The following is a 17525-nucleotide window of genomic DNA, read 5'->3' as shown; positions in this document are numbered from 1 at the left end:
CAGATTGCTCTGAAAGCTTGATATGAATTGTTTTTTTTTCTAGATTTGCATGGTCATGGTTCATTAACAGATTGAACCAGTGGGGTATTGATACTTTAGGACTATCTTTTCAGTTGAGTAACATGTTTTTTTTGGTCACAGTTTGTGCAATCAGGATAAGAGCTTGGAGATGTTATGGAACTGTAAGTGAGGAGAGGGAGGTGGGGGAAGGGCTGCTGAGGATCAGACCGCTTTTTTAGTGGAGAATCAGCCTAGGGATGGTTAACAGGGGTCATGAAAAACAGATCAAATCAGGCGTAAAGACTTATTTTATAAATGTATGAATTTTTTTTAATGCCTGAAATGCTGTCACTCAGTCTTATGGCGGAGACGAGTGGCTATATAAAAATCTCAAAAAGTAATGGTCATAATGGGTTTCCCTGGCTTCATGCCTCTGTTTAGATTTAGAAGAAATGTGTCCTTTTGTGATGACATATTGTGAGGGAGTGTTATGACATCGGGCTCAACGCCAAATGTTGGGAGGCATTGAAAAAAAAGGCCACCCTCTCTTGTCAAACACCCATTCTGCATCAACTGTAAATAGTAACTATAAATATATAAGTGGTTCTTAAATGGGGGTACATGGCCTTCACTCACCCTTAGGGGTAAGTGAAGGCACTGCAGGGGGTACGTGAGATACAAAAATCCTTTAAAAATTCTTAGTTAATAAATATTCAATAAAATATAAGTGTAAGTTCATAAACTGCATTTAATATTCTATATTAAATCAAACACTGATGGCACAGCGTATCTTTTTCAACCAACAATGTTTGGCACTGGTTAGGTGGTAAACATCTTTCACAGGGGGTACATCACTGGAAAAAAGATTAAGAATATAAATAATATTACTTATATAGATAAAAATGTGTGAAGATGACTCTTTGTATTAATTTTTTTTTTATTTTTATAAATTCATAGTGCTGAATATTCTTTGCATATCTCCCCTTTTTAAAACCAGTAGGATCCAGGTGCTCAAGTGATGAGATAGCAGATTCCAGTTTTATTGCCCAGGCTTCGCTTATCCTTTTTACATCAGCGTTTATTCGTGATAAAGGGAGGCCGTTGGAACAGTGTATAGGGATTAATGTAACCAGGGCAGTATTCATATAATGGAGAATTTCAGTTATCGTTTTGAAAAACAAGGTGTCAGAAACATTGATCAAATTGTACTGGGCATCCATCCAATCCTAGGGACTTATTGTTGGCCTGAGTTCTTCATCTTTGGTGAGTGGTTTATCTAGATGACTTGAGTAATGTGGAGTTTTCCTCAGGAAGGCGTCGGCCTCTGTAGATGTGGTATCATGGTCAGCTTGTACGGTTTGGTGTCGTATTGTCGGAATGTTTCATTTATCACAGCGTTGCCTTGAGTGGCGTTTCTGAGGATGTCGTCTATTCATATCATGTTCGATTTTTCAGTTTTATTTAAAAATTCGAACGTTTTTGTCAAGAGTCTGAGAAGATTGTATTCTATTCATTTAATAAGACCTTTAGGTTCATGTTTGGTTTTAAGTAATTCGTTGCTGGTCGTGTCTGTGGGCGTTTGAGAGACTAAGGTATCCAGTCACGATTTCGCCTGTTGTCTTTTATTTTTATTTTTTGTATGCTATTATTTTACCTCTTAGAACTTTTCCTGTTTCCCTGTTTGCTAAAGTACTGTTAGTTTCTTGAAAAGGCTGGCTATTCTTGGTCAAAAGACTTTGTAAAAACCTGTTCCTTTAGGAGTTAGGGGGTATTAAATTGCCATCAAGTAGTGTTTGGTGAAATTCCTATTATTAATTCGATATTTAAAATTCTGTGAATGTTGGATCTATGTGAAAGAGAGTTGTTGATGAGAAAATAGTCAATGGGGGAGTCGTTTTTTTCCATCTCCAAATATGCGTTGTTTCTCATTCTGACTTAAATTCTTGAACTGTTGATGCGGAGCAGAGAGACTTATGGGAGGTTGAAATGAAGGAGCGAACCAAATATGGGTTTAATGAAGAGTTCAAAGAATTCTGAAGGGGAGTGCAAGAAAATGTGGAGTTAGTTACAAGTCGGGTTTTGGGCCATACGAGCTATTCTTTTTATTTGTTGCAATATAATGAAGTGCTTTTCTGAAATTGGTTACAGTTGAGTTTTGAAAGGATGGTGTGGATTTGCTCAGCAGGATGGAAGCGAGCCTTTTTAAAGAACATTTTAAGTTATATGGTAGGTCTGGCCGATCCATCTGGCTCGAGTTTCCAAGACTCCGCTGTGAGATGTGCATCTTGGAATTGGCAAATATCAGATTTTAGTTTGTGTGGATGCAGGGGAGCTGATCCCTCTTATAGTCCAATCATATTAAGTGTCGATGTCGTGATGTTACTAATGTGGATGATAGTAACAAGGTTGTGTCAGACAGCGTGGTTGCTGAGGCTCAGTGACGTGAAGGGAGAGAAAAAAGAGACGTGAAGAAGAAACACAACGAAAACGAGACAAACCGACAAGACAAGCGACAAGAAAGGTCTTCAAAAACATCTGACAACACTGAGCACAAAGGGAAAAAAAGATAGAACTGTCACAGTTTGGACAACTGGGCGTACAGTACGTTCGTTAGGTGTTCTATTTTAACACTGAAGTGCCTTCTCTTTGGCGATGTTGTTTTTACTGAAAATGAATAAATAGAAAAAGGAAAAGAGACCCCAAAAGTGAATCACACGAGTGGGGATTTCTTTTTTATGATTGCCTTTTTTAAGTATTTTCCATTGTTTATAGCCCCCAAATACATGTAAATACCCATCAGTCCCCCTTGTCACAAATCACAAATACACATTTAACATTCTCTCCGGCTCCCCTCTCCCGTCGTCGTCATCCTCCCATCAGCTGATAGTTGCAATTCACTTCAGTTAACCAGCCAAATTCTGCCACGATCTTCATCAGCTAAGCTTTTTTGGTTGAAAATGAGGGCGACATCTGATTGGATCCAGGTAGATTCATTTTGAAAAAAGACATTTGCGAATCGAGCCACGGCAGGGAAGTCTCAAAGAAGCTACTTGTAAATGTGGAGCCACACATGCAGTGCGATTCACAAATAAATACATACAAATGCAGAAATATATTTGTGTTTTTTTTTTACAATTATATAAATCATTGGAATGTATTTGTGAATCCTTCTGTGTGCATTTGTAAAGCAAATATATTTGTGAATTGTTCTGTGCGCATTTGTGAATCTTTATGCACATTTGTGAATCTTTCTCTGCACATTTTTCATTATTGAGACTGTCCTGGCTTCATAGTCTAGCTGCTGTAAGGATTTCCACTGCGGACCCCCCGCACCGCACTCACCTCCTCAACTTTCAATAAACACATTTTTTAAGTATTACTCAATCATTTGACATTTGCCAGATTGCAGCTGAGCTGGATGTGCGCTTGAAAAACTGCTCTCAAAGTGTTTTTTTTTTATCATTTCCATTCAATGTATGACTAACTGAGGCTGTTGTTCAGAGCACATATCGCACTGTGAGAAATATAATTCAGTTTACTCTTCGCTCTAATATACCCCCCCTTCAGTCACCAGCTCCATCAAAATTCCATCAAATATCCCGCTGACAGATGTTCTTGTCAATCTGAAGCCATAATCCATCACTACACAGTCTGGGGTGTTATTTTTCTCCAAGAGAGATTGCTTCCTTGTTTCTTTTTAAGAAATCTCAGCAGTGGCACTCAGATAGGGGGAAAAAAAACATAATTTGCATATGAGTTGTTGAGTTGTTAGTTTTCATATTCTCTCCAGTTTCCTTTCCACTGAAAAATAAAGGCAACCTTTTGCTTTTTTTCCTCTTTACGAAGGTTTCGGTTGGCCCCCGTTATCACACACGCACACACACACACACACACACACACACACACACACACACACACACACACACACACACACACGCAGTTAGAATTTGATGGCATTTTATACACTTTTTTAAATACACCGATGGAATTCACAGACTTTATTAAATCCGATATTGAATCTAGATTTGAGATATTAATTCAATATTGTTGGAAGAAAAACATTCACTCTTAATCAGTTACTGTTTCACTGTTATATTCAGACTTCTCATCTTACGGTCTCTGTTTCATTTTACACACAAACTCAGCATGTCTCCTGATAGCCATGAGACTGGGGAATCTGTGTGTCGCTGTCTGAAAGAAGGTGTAGTTCCCTTGTTATCATACCACGCCGAGGCCAATCTACAGACGTCATGGTGGGATGAAGCCGTGAAGACGTCATGGTGGCCTTGGTGTATTGATAACCTTAAGCTATTTAAGAAGCTTGTGCTTCACTCATTCTTTGAGCAGTCTTAGATATGCAATTTGTCTATCACGGTGTACTTCTGACTCTGCTCCTTCCTTGCAACGAATAAATGTTCCTGTTTTAATGATTTTTCTCCGAGGTGTCGAGTGAATTTTTCTAACAAATATATATGTGACAACTGTAGCCTTCTTACGTACATGCCTTGCTACTTAATCAAACTACAGGAGGATCTGCGAGATAATACAAATTAAAAAAAACATTGGAACCCATGAAAGAACATTTTTGTATTCTTGTCTTACGCTCCTAACTTCAGATAACCGAGGCAATGAACATATGACCATTCAAACGGAACATAAGGGCACTGTGCAGGAATGAGGCTTTTGGTGAATGGGTGTTTGGTAAGATGAAGAAATTAATCAAAGTACAAAACACAAACAGGTTTGTCAATACATTTATTAAAAACAGTGGGAGAGGTGCTTGCTGTTTTGTTATTGTTTTGATTCATATACTATGGAGATTATTTATTCGTATATGTGATCAGAACTATTGTTAAGGTCTATAAGTCCGCTCAGCTTTTGCTTCCCAGCCCGTTTGGGCTCTACACCATCCCTGTCTGTTTGTTTCCTACAGCGATACAGAGAAACTCAGTGAGTGAGTGTATGTGTGTGTGTGTGTGTGTGTGTGTGTGTGCGTGTGTCAGGGAAACATTGAAAGAGGCAGAGAAAGGCACATTAATTGTATTTTCTAATTAAAGCGTTGTGTTGTTGACTTTGGGGGAGTCTCTGCTTTCACGGGTGATTACATGCCTAAATGCCTCTGCCTGATTTATAAATTCTTTTGTAGAACAGAGATGTAGATTTGACTTTCTTTCATTTCCTTTACAGTTTGTAATCAAATACCAGCACTACTGTCAACGCCTAATGAGCTTACAAACATATATTACTGCTCCTCCCAACGGTGGGGAGTACACACACTTCACATGGTCTCCTCACTGACACAGAGAATACTTATTTTCTGTACAACCGACTGAGGGGGGCTCAGGAACAGCAGTGAAAAGGGCATGTTAGCTAGAAAAACGCAATTAGAACCTTTTTAATTGTTTCAATGGGTGTTTCATCACGAAAAAGTGTGGCGGCTTTGAGGTAGTTAACCATAATCTACACCAAAGAGAGATCTGTTAGTTTCAAGAACAAGATGTAGCAACATGGTGAAGCAGTGAAGAGTAGGACATGCTAAATATTCTTGTGCCATCCAACGACATTCTTGCAATCCGTAATGGCAGCTCATCAAGAGTTTAAAAATAAAAATTAAACGTAGCAGGTGTCCTGTATATATTTGCAAGCCAATGTCTTAAAGAGAAAGGCACTAAAACAGAGTGTTTAGACAGAGGGGTAATTACGTAAACATGTTCTAGTAGAAATTCAAAAATAAAGGTACAAACCTACAAAAGCGTAATATGTATCTTTAAATAAAAAACAAAACAAGTAGCAGGGCCCTCGGACCCTCCATCAAAGCCAAGAGTGAGTTATTTGTTATTTGTTGACCTGCTCAAAGGCCAGTTTTCTTTTCCGTAAACCTGTTGACAGACAAACCAACTCCACCAAAAACATAACCTCCTTGGCCGAAGTCATAAGATTAGATTAAGATTCAGATTTATTGTCATTGCACATAGCACAAGTACTGTGACAACGAAATGCAGTTTGCATTTGTCCAGAGTGCAAAAGAAGCAGTTAAGGTGCAGTGCAGTGTGATGATAATATGATAGACAGTATAGACAGTATAATATGCAGTAATATGATAGGCAGTATAGACAGTATTACCAAACCAATAAACACACCAATATCCAACTAAGAAGTCTGCCGATGACGTTGGCTCAGCCTCTGGAGCTGCTTCAGCTTCCTGCTGTAATCCTGGTAAATGGAGACACAGTGGCAGTTAAAGCAAGATCTGTTCACTTCTCAGTGGCTTGCATTGACCCCTGTGTTTTTTTTTCTTCGAGCCTGCTCTGTCATTTTCTCTGTGTATATTTGTTTTAGTTTAACCAGGATGCGCTTCGTGAGCTCCCAGTGCTCCCTGAGTCAACATTGGTGATTGTTGAGGGGTTTAAACAACCCTCCAAGCAATTTGTTGCCTGGGATGAATTAATCTAATGAATTGGCTCGAGTCAATTAGATCGAAGGCTGGAATTCTTTCTTATTTGGCGCGGCGTGCTAAGTGCACACCTTGTCGGCCGACACCATTAAATCCCCATCGTTGTGGGAGAGGCAGGGAATAAATAAAACTTCAGGACGCCACTTCACTTCCGCATATCTGTTTGAGATGGCGCTGTGGCGCTCGTGTGCATGCGTGTGAGGAGTCCGGCGTGCTGGTTATTGTGATAGATGGTAATATGTGGGGGGGCGGGGATGATGTCGCTTTGTGGCGATATTGCTGCAGTCAGTTTTGGTCATTAGTGCACAATAATGTACACTGGCACAAATCATAGCACAATATGTGAACATTCTCTCTGCGAAGGTTGATTTTGATTTGATTTTTTTTTTTTTGATTTTTTCCCTATATTTCATTTTTATATTACTTATGGTGTTTAATACATCCAAATACAGCAGTTTAGGGCATTTTTTCTCTCTCCATAAAACAAGCTATGATTTACAGTTTTATATAACAATCCCTCAGTCTTCTTTCCCCTTCCTTTGTCTGTTATGATGTATGTGGCGGACAAACTTCTTTCCCAGAGATCCCTCTGTCTGACTCTCATTTACATTCACTGTCATGTAAAGCTCAGTTTAAACTCACCGTAGTAAAAGGGGCATGAGGCGCGCTCACAAGAAAATGACGTAATCACGGCCAGCGTTCGGTCGTGACTTACAAATAGTTTACTGATAAAAAGCACTATTTAATTACATTCCCTCCTCGTCATTGAGGAGGATGGGCTGTGATTATTTGATGCCTACAGTCTCAGGGCACATCTCTGGGCTACACTCGTGGTCTTCACAGTTCATTTAGTTTGTACGCAGTCTGGCGTTTCAGAGAATAGTGCAGCGCGTTTAGGCATAAACGCTTCCGTTCGTGCTCGGAGCGGAGGCCCCGCACCACAGAGCAAAGCGGGAGTAGAATCAAAGCTTAAGCTTCTTAGACAGGGATCACACAGATGGAGGAAGTGGGACACTTAACATACAGCTAAGCTGCTGAATGGGCTGAGAGCAGGACGTTAGTGGGCCAACACAAACCATTTCAGAAAAAGGTTAGTCTAACCAAGACGAAGAAATTTCAGGTTTCCAGGTTTCATGCAAATCTACGTTCCTCACTTATGAATGGGTTAAGTGTCCCATGTGAGTTATTTGTGTGTGTGTGTGTGTGTGTGTGTGTGTGTGTGTGTGTGTGTGTGTGTGTGTGTGTGTGTGTGACATACGGAGGGGGTTAGACGGGAGATCAGAGCGGAGGAGGATCTGTGAAATGTTACTTGTTACAGCAGTGAACTGGAAAGATCCTAGCACTGCAGGCTGTGAGGAGCAACAGACAGTGAGAGCCAGCCAGGTTCTCCTGCAGCAACACATCCGGTAGTGAGCTGGTGACATTAGGACAACGGATCTGGAGACCCAGGGGGCCGCATATCCTTCCCCATTTTGAAACAAAGGGTCAGTGTTGATTTATTTGTCAGTGGCCTTTTGCGCTGCTAACGGTGGGTGAAAGATAAAGACTCTTTAATGTCTGATGTTTTATGGTGTATTCTAATGAGCCTGCATGTGACTTGGGAAGGAAGGCCAAATCTGAATCACACGTTCTCTGACATTGGTGGCCCACAAACCGGGTTTATCTCATTTTACTTTCTGAGTTGTTCGGCACTCCAGCACTGAAAAAGTAAGTTCATGAAATTCAATTCAATTAAGTTTATTTTGTATTGCTCAAAATCACTAATTGCAAATTTGCCTTCCGAGGGCTTTTACAATCTGTACACATACAACATCCCTGTCACAGGACCTCACATCAGATCAGAAAAAACCCTATTCACAGGGATATGAACCATTTCAAAAATAAGGTATTAATCCTTCAAATGGCTTCAATTGTCTGAAGTCATTCACACAGACCGGGCATGTGCCAGATGAATGTATTCAGTGAGAGGTGCTAAGATGTCCAAGAAATACACACTTGTTTCTGATGTGTGTGTGTGTTCCTTTGTGCGACGGGATCAGTGTCAGTATCAGTGTGAAATTGCCGGCAGCCCGCCTCCCCAGGGCGCGTCTGTTGAAAGCGGCTGTGGTGACAGCAGCTGCTGGTGTGGCAGTGCATCCCGGCAGTCTGATGCTGTTGTGGTGAGGCTGCTTTCCCTGTGATGAACGGCTGATGACACAGGCTGAGAGGCTTGGAGGGAGTGGAGCGATGCTACAAGAGAGTAGTGCCTTACGAGGGTTGTATGATGAATAGGCCGGGCAACAAAGATCAAAAGAAGAAGGGTATTTACATATCTGTTTGTGTGTGTGTGTGTGTGTGTGTGTGTGGTGAAGTGTTTGGCGCAGATGGAGGCAAAGAGTGACTCAGGACTTAAGCTTATCAGAGGAGCAGAAGCAGGCAGTTGTTGCTCATCGTGAATGTTTCTACCCTCGAAGTATCAACCTGAGCTCCATTATGCTTATGTACATTATGATATACATTACTAATGTAAATTATGATATTACGATATTGGACAAAAATGATTTGAAGGGTGGATTTCTTTCCCTTCTTGCACACAACAGGGTCATCTAAAATTCTCCAGAGAGCATTGGAGGATCTTCCAGTCATTAGCAGAGAGACAGGAAACAGTTTTGATTTTGTGGTATGCACCTTCACCATTAAGCTTCCAGGTTTAATCTTTAGCAAATACAGATTTTGACCTGCTGAAAATAAATATGAAGAAATATGAAGTTTACAAGGACATGGACAATAATTTATTTATTTTCCCATATGTATATTCTCACAAGCTTTACAGCATTGCAGCACTTTAAATAAAGTTAATAAACGTTGTGGTTGCGGAGATAATTAAGTTTATGTTTTTTAAAAAAGAGAATTGTTTAAAAAACAATCAGGCACTGGGAGGTCAGGGCACAAAAAGTTTTAAAGTGCTCTGCCACAGTGGATCACACTGCGGAGTCAGGAGCTTTGCACATGCGCAGTTAATTTTCTGCTGTTGTAAACAATGTAACTATAGGTCGTAAGGTGAACCCTGTTATTGTTTCATCATGCTCCACAGTCGTGCATCTACGCAATCTTTAACTCATAAAAAGAAAAAAGTTTGTCGCTAAAATTTCAGTCAGTTATTGATGCAGCGATGTTTTACGCCGAATTAGTTTTTTCATTGCTTAACAGGATATTCGTCACGAGGGGAGGTGGTAAGTCTCAGTGTTGCCAGATTGGAAATGGATAGGTATCGTACCAAAGGCTCAAAATGGTCGTATTTGGAGGATAATTATTGTGTATCTGGCAACACTGAGATTGGTCGACTAATGACAGTTCTCTCTACAGCCAGAGCTCGCGCAAGAAGTTGAACGTAAGGGAGATACCGTTTCCACAACTTGTAAGGGCGTAAGAACTAGTTTGTGAAAGACCCAGAGAAACACAAATAACCAACGAGGCAAAACGAGCCCTGCTGGACGCATTTTTTAGGTCTCGAAAAGAGGACATGTGGGGAAAAAGAGGACATCTGGTCACCCTAGTTTAAGGCACTACTTTTCAGAAGCAGAGGTTGCCCAATTGGTAGGTATTACTAGAAAGGTTGTCAGCTGTACATTAAAAAAAAGTCTTGCGGTAGAATGTAAAAGAAAAACTTTACATGCTGCTTAAAAATACTTTTAGTACACTGGAGGGTTGAATAACAATAAATATGTATCCAGAGATGAGCTTTTATCTTTTTTAAAAACCCAATATAACCGAATTACCCAATAAAATAACTTTAGTTCAGTCCATAAGAAATGTACGTCTCCTCTCTGCTATTGTTTTGTATGAAACATGGGTCATTGATAAAAGCATCTAATTTTGCTGCGTTACAAAAGCCAGAAAGAGTGGTAATAATGTAAAGCTTTATATATTTTTTTTTTAAAATACAGGACTGAAAACAAATAACTTGAATATAGCCTGCACTATAAGTGCAAAACGTCAATGTACTAATGTGAGAGAAGATGATTCTCTTCTGCCCAACTCCCTTAGGGCGGGTGTGTCTTCTTCCTAAAGTGAGTAATAATGATGGTGATTACCATAAAGGGGTCTAAATCCAACTCTGACTGATATGGCAATACCAACACGGGAAGGCTGGCTGCCATGTTAGTCATTCACCAGAATGATAAAGTTTACAAATATGAATGTTTTTCTATATTATTTTCTTTCTATCACATTCAGCCTCAGCCACAGATTGCCTGCAGGCGAGTTTATATTTCGATAAGGCTGCTGGGAAACTCAATTGTGTGTGTGTGTTTGTGTACTTGTGCGTGTGTGTGTCTACATAATAGAAGCAGAGAGAAGTTATTATCACTGCTGTATGGATTGCGATCAATATTCAGTATGGAGAGTTCAAGGGTCAAGTTACAGGATACCCAACTTTGATGTGGACCTTTGGAGCTCAAGCCAGCAACTGGGTTTGCCAGAACAATCAATGCAGCTCAGGCATTTTCTTAATGTCACATATAGTACAGAAAACTGGTTAAATAACCTTTGTTGTATCAATTTCTTAATGCTTTCTTTTCATTTTCTAATTTTCTGTTTTTTCAACCCCTAATTTCTATCAAACATCTATCACAGGCGGTTTGGATATCGTTTCTGTGGTTTTCAAGACCCACTTCAAGTTATGCCCCCTTCTTAAAAGGTATTTGCCTTACTGAGGGCTTGCTGGCCTTCATCTGTTTCTTATTGTCTTGTATAACCAGTGGTTGAATACATAGTTTTTGCTAATGACAGTTTATAGCAACATAAATCGTTTAACTGTAATTACATGCAGAGGTTCATCAAATCATAATTTTTCAAATATATTCTTAAACTAGGTAATTTAATAATTTTTTGTTATGTTCAAAAGGCAAGCGCCTTACTGGACTAGGACCACATTGTAATGAACTCTATTCACTGGAAAGAGTCAAACAAGGGAGAATGGAATTATATCAGGACTAATTGATGGAAAACACAAGACTACATAGAAGGATCTGGCTGGAAAGACTTTGTGGAAAGTTTGTCATGTAATTATTTCACAGTAGCAGGATTAAGTGAGCTTTTTATCTTACTGCTCCACACTCCAGCTTTGTAGGTGGCAGTAAGGCACATACACGATGATGAAGACGTCTTCAAAACTCAATAGAGAAACATAGTGAAACCAGCACGGTAGCTCGCTAGCTAGCTAGTTAATGAGTAGGAATTTAACAGCTTAATGTGTCATCCATAGTTTTGCCACAGCGTAGGGAAATCCCATTGCTATTGAAACTTTGTTCGACAACTTCATGGTGGAATCTACTAGCTCGCTACCTAACAATCCAGCTGCAGCTTCAAATCACGCTCCCTTCACGCTATGTCCCTCTCTTCCATTCCAGAGACGGACCCCAATCAATTTTTAGCTGAAAACAAAACACTTACAACGTGCACGGACATGGGTAGATCTAATTTAGTACTATTTACAGTCACTTGCATCTCTTTGTATGTAGCCTCTCGCATTGTCTCTGTGTTCAGTCTGAACACCACTGAGGGAAATTATATGGACCTGGATTAAAGAAAACACTGACATGTTTCCTCCGGAACATATTTGGCAAATCCAATTACATGTATTATAGAGTTGTTTTTTTTTCATTTTCTCCATTGTCCCCATTGGATTTGAAATAGTCTGCAGAGCCACAGATTTCTGCTGCTGCTTAAACAAATTAAAGTAATATTTCTTCTGGACTTTGCTTGTAGTAAAAAAAAAGAAACTAAAGAAAAAAACAATTGGAAACTGCAGTGTAAAACAAATAATATAGAAGCCTGGTTTCTTAGTGTATTTTTCTGGATCACTGTTTCTGGAGCACTCCAGAAGACCTTCTTTGACTTTGTGGTGGCATCAGCCATCTTTTCTGGAGTGGTCTTCTGGAGCAACAGTGTGCTGGGGTGTACTTTGGATACTGTGGAGGTAGTGGGGGACAGGAGGATGATGACTAAACTCTCATCCATGATGAACCACGCCTCCCACCCCATGCAGGACACTCTGGCCGCTCTGCACAGCTCCTTTAGCCACCGGCGTCTGAGGAAGCGGTACTGCAAGTCCTTTCTCCCCGCTGCTGTCATGCTGCACAACAACCTGAGCCCCCAGTAGGCCACAAACCACTTGAAGACACTGAACACTTGTGAGTAGAGTTGGGTACCGAGAACCGGTGCCAATATGGCACTGGTTCCAAGACGTCCGGTACCTACACGACCGAAACATAACGCAGATTTTGATGCTTTCTTTCGGTGCTTGGGACATAACTTTTTTTTTTACTTCTCTGATGAGTGGCAGCAGGTAACACAATAGCTTTTCTCGTTTGTGTTGCAAGTGACGCAATAGCTTATCGTTTGTATCGCTCCTATCAATCTAACTTTAAAAATGCTGAAAGGTAAGCAGTCTAAAGTGTGGCTGTATTTCACCCCAAAAAATATATTCACAACGCAACATGCAGCAAATGCAAAAACCAAATATTGCATGTAGAGGGGGCAACATCCAATTTGATGAAGCATCTGGCAACGCACAATAATGACAACAGCAGCCTTACCTCAGGTCAGTAATGTAACGTTGATTGCAAATCTTGCGTTTATAAAAGTAGGCGTAACAACAATGCATGATACTTAGTCTAGCTTGCTAGCGGGAGGCTAGCTAGCTAGCTTAAACACGGTTCCTGTTAGAGCTGTATAGTCGCAGAATGCCCTTTGATAACAGCAACCTTAACTCAGTTTAGTAATGTAACGTTGATTGCAAATCTTCGTAAAAGTAGGTGTAATAACAACGAATGATACTTATAACCGTGTTTAAGTTAGCCAAGCTAGCTAGCCTCCCACCAGCTGGCTAGCTGACTGCATGTCGTTATCATAGAAAGTCAGTATAATGTTAATGAAACTATCGATATGATGCTTTTGTTGCCTGTAAAATCAACAGTGACGCCATTTACCTTGGCAAAGAAGGCTCATTTAAGCAACGACAAGTTGAACAAACTCCACAGGTCTGTGACAAGATTTGTGGTCAAGGGAAAGCATTCATTTTCCACTTTGCAATCCCCATGGTTCAGGTAAAAAAAAAAAGTGATGTGAAAACAATATTTGTATAACATCTGTTCCACAAAAAGACTAAGAAAATATCCTCAAATGTATTTTATACAGACAGATGACCACTGCCCTTAATCCTCGCTACAGACCCCCACCCAGGGATGATTTCTCTAACGCACTAATTCCTGCATGGTACTCTGTGGAGAAACATAATCTTATTCAGGAGTTAGCAACAGTTAATAAGGTTGCTATTACCTGTGATCAGTGGACCAGTATGACACATGACCACTATTAACAGTTACTGTACACTATACTAGTCATGGGTTAGGGTTAGCAGAAGGTGCTAAACACCAAAGCTATGTATGAATCACAGACAGGCCTGGTTGTGGCAGACTAGATAACTAGCATTCTGGTGGAATTCTCTCTGAGCACGAAAGTTGGAGCTGCCACAGTAGAAAACACCAGCAATATGGATGTCGCACTAAAGACATTAAAGTATTTAAAGATGGAGTGCTTCGCTTAAACCCTAAATCTGGCAGCCAAGAAGGTTTACAGCATCAGTGCTGTTACAAACTGGTGTGCCAAACTTCGAGCTGTTGTGGTCTGGCTAAAGAGGTCCACCAAGGCCAAAACCGTCCTGCATGAGAAGCAGCGAGTTCTGGGTAAGTTAAGTTGGTAGCCTTGTTATGAATCGAAAAAATATGTTTGTTAAGGGCAGACTTGTGTAAGCTTCTGTTGCTGATGCTTGGGACAGGTTGGCAAAAGCAGCAGTTGGCAGAGCAACAGAACAGGTATTTTATGTTAATTCTTGTTTCCCATGTGTGCCATGTTACAATTTCTATGATGAAAGATTGCTATTTATTTGTACAAAATTGTCTCTGCAGTTTCCAATTGAGGGCCTTCAGAATCAGGAGGACAATGATGAAGAGGGTTTGGTTGACCATGAGGACAAAGCTGAGAAACATGCAAGACCATAATCATGAAACATTTCAAATTATTGCATTTCTTTTCAAGCATGTTTGTCTAAACACTACTTTTATGTATTTTTTTGTGGCAAGCATGCTAAGAAGTCAGCCCTCGAGAAGCTGTTTGAAGATGAGGACAGAGAGCGTCTGGAAACAACCACAATGTGCAGTGCACTCTCCATCGGTGAACAAGTGAAGAAGGAAATGGAGAGCTACACCAGTCTCCCTTCAATTGCATCAAGCCAAGACCCTGCAGACCCTGCTGAAGCGGGACAGCTTCCCCATTGTGTTTGCCTTCTCAGAAAAAATTCCCCCCACCACGATTTGTTAATTTTACTGAACGAGATTCAAAGAACCGAATCGGTAAAATGATCATCATTAGTGCTGCTATAAAGACATTCACAAAGCAGGGTCTGCAGGATCATGTCTTCCTCCATTTTGAACACAAGCAAGACATGCTGCTTTTGATTCCACTGATTTACTGACTAGAAAGTGTTGGGTTGGGTTGAATCACCTTGAAGCGTTCAGCATGGCCCAATCCAATCTTTTAACTCCCGTTCATGTTGCGCCAATGAGCTTTATCGTCAGTGATAACATGCTTGGCTCTCGGTGATTCTTTGTTAAGATTTTAGAATCTCTCCGTCTTGCTCCCTCCTCCACTTTATGATCTAAAATTGATGCTAAAGCCCCAGTGGCCTCTCCGGTAGATGCCAAGAGACTTTGAAGCGGGAGAAGTTTGACAAAACGGCCTGAGGCAAGTATTTCATGGTACTATGGGGAGGCAGCTTCTCCCTGAGTTACACCAACACGGAGGAGGTAACACAGCTTTCACACGGGAAGGGCATTGGTGAAAGTTTCTGGAGGACATAAATGCTGGATAGCTTTTAACAATTCAAGGTTTGTATGTGTTTTCCCTTTTTTTTTTGTTCCTTTTTTAAACCCATATTCTGAATCATTAGTCCCACATCCAACAATAAGGCACAGTACAATAATCATAAAGCACACCGTTTTGAACTGAAATTGTGTCTCCTTCAGGATATAAATGTCATTTCTTAAGAAAAGCGGCATAAAGCACAGCAAAACAATGCCGTGCATGGACCCCAACATGGCCGCCAAAGCTTGTTGTGGTCACATGGGTGAATATGCTCTATGGGAATCCAGTCTTACGAGGATAGATCTCTTATGATGATGTTTGTAATTCTGTAAAGGGCATGGCAGCAATGTAGTGCTGTAGACTTGGCTTGTTGTGATCCAAAAGTCATACAATAACACAAAACACACTAAAATGGTTCACCCAGTAGGTGTGCTGGTTGTCTGTTGTTGTTGTGCAAACGTGCGAGTCACCGCAACAACAAGATATCCATGAACATGCAGCCATAAGTGAACTTTTGTGATTTCGGCAACTTCGTTTTGTCAGCCCCCTCTGAAAAGAAATGTTGTCCCCTCCCGCCATAGGGTTGAACAAAAGAAAATAGTCCAACATCTGGGATCTTTGCTGACTCTCGGAACATAAAAAAACAAACAAATTGAACACTAGAAGTTATAATCCTAAAGGTTTTTTTTAAATAAAATCTAGTCCATTTAATTATTCATACTTTATTTGATAAAATTAATTTACTTACTGGATTGCATCACGTATCGATTCATAATATGGTTGAACAGCATGTTGAGAAAAATAGCACAATTTTCATTTGAAGTATGAGAACTTAGGCCTGGCATGGACCCGTGTCAAAATAAAGGTTTAATCAATGCAATTCAAATGATTTCACACGTAATAGAAATTGAACGCAGTAAACATTGAACCATGAACAGCTCACGCTACGGGCAAGTTATTGCACACAATTAGACTCATGCTAAGCTCTGTGGATAACTGGCATGACGGGAGGAGCAAAACACGTGAGGAAATCTATGTGCAGCTGACTCTCTGCGGAGTAGTTAGAGGTTAACTCCTCCAGATTCATGTGTTCAGGCGTTGATTCAGTGCTTTGTAGTTGTGAGAATATATGTAATAAAAGAGGGATACTGGGACTGTATGTACACAAGGACTAGGTGTTATACTGCGCTTCTGAGTGTGTGTGTGTGTGGTCTTGGAGTCTCGATGAAATTGTGATGATTTTTTTAACCTAGACTTAGATTATACCTTGGGTCATATCATGCACCTATTAATACATACATTTTTATTTTAAGATTCAATCGTCACTTCTTGTGAAAAAAAAATATACAAACGCAGTCTCATGGGAAAGAGTGTAAATTGCACAACATTTCCATGTGTCAAGATTAAGCATTCCAGGCTGCTTTTCGCATTTCATTAAACACCATGTTGTTATTTGTGAAAATGTATTTTAGCCTTAGAAGAAAACTTAGATTTAGGTAAAGCAGGTTTTTATTTCAGGCTAAATTGCACACAAATTGTTGTTCAAGCTTTTAGCACTACTTGCTGCAAGCCACCGCCATGTTGAGAGCCACATGGAGGCAATAGATATGCAGTCTGCTGAGCAACGTGTGTTTCTCTGGGACTGTATCAGGCATGAAAACGGGTCAGGGGTGAAAAGGGTGAGAAAACATTTAACAACAAACATTTGATGCTAAATATGAAACAGAGTGCAATAAGGAGGGAGCATGGATATTTAATTGGGAGTATTGAATATTTACAGTTGATTCTGCAGGGAATAAAAAGCAAAAAATAAAAGAATAAAAATAAGGATAAGTAAGCACGGGATGCATGAACGTGTGAAAGTGACACATGTAAAAGAGCATTACGATTCTATATGGAAACACGATAAATACGCCACCGAGCGCCGTGATCAGTAAGCAGACTGTAAACAGAGGACGCTCATATATGACGTTATGCATTTTCAGTCGCGTACGGTGACGTTTGAGGACCTAAAACTCTGTTTGACCGAGTTGGTTGAAACACGAAAACAGAGTTTTCATAGATCTCTGCTTTGGCCAGAGTTTTTAGAAATGATCGTTTTTCGTAATAAAATCTCCGTTTTCGTGACAATGAAAGGCCAAACCGCATGAATATATATGCGTTTTCC

At 40.2% G+C, this 17525-nt stretch overlaps 1 long non-coding RNA gene across 2 annotated transcripts; it reads left to right on the top strand.

Moving 5' to 3' along the window:
• The first annotated feature begins 14240 nt into the window (after nt 1–14240).
• LOC137789186 (uncharacterized) lies at nt 14241–14891 on the top strand. Of its 2 annotated transcripts, XR_011077811.1 has the most exons (3): nt 14241–14310; nt 14404–14484; nt 14578–14891. It is a non-coding gene; the product is annotated as an uncharacterized lncRNA (long non-coding RNA). The 2 variants fall into 2 exon arrangements; XR_011077810.1 differs by lacking the exon at nt 14241–14310 and having other exon boundaries at nt 14364–14484.
• Nucleotides 14892–17525: the final 2634 nt, after the last annotated feature.

Source organism: Clinocottus analis, unplaced genomic scaffold, assembly GCF_023055335.1.
Source record: "Clinocottus analis isolate CAN_PGR_092001 unplaced genomic scaffold, fCliAna1.0.p SCAF_19, whole genome shotgun sequence".
Lineage (NCBI taxonomy): Eukaryota > Metazoa > Chordata > Actinopteri > Perciformes > Cottidae > Clinocottus > Clinocottus analis.
Note: the sequence above shows the minus strand (reverse complement) of the source record. Positions and strands in the feature narration are given on the sequence as shown.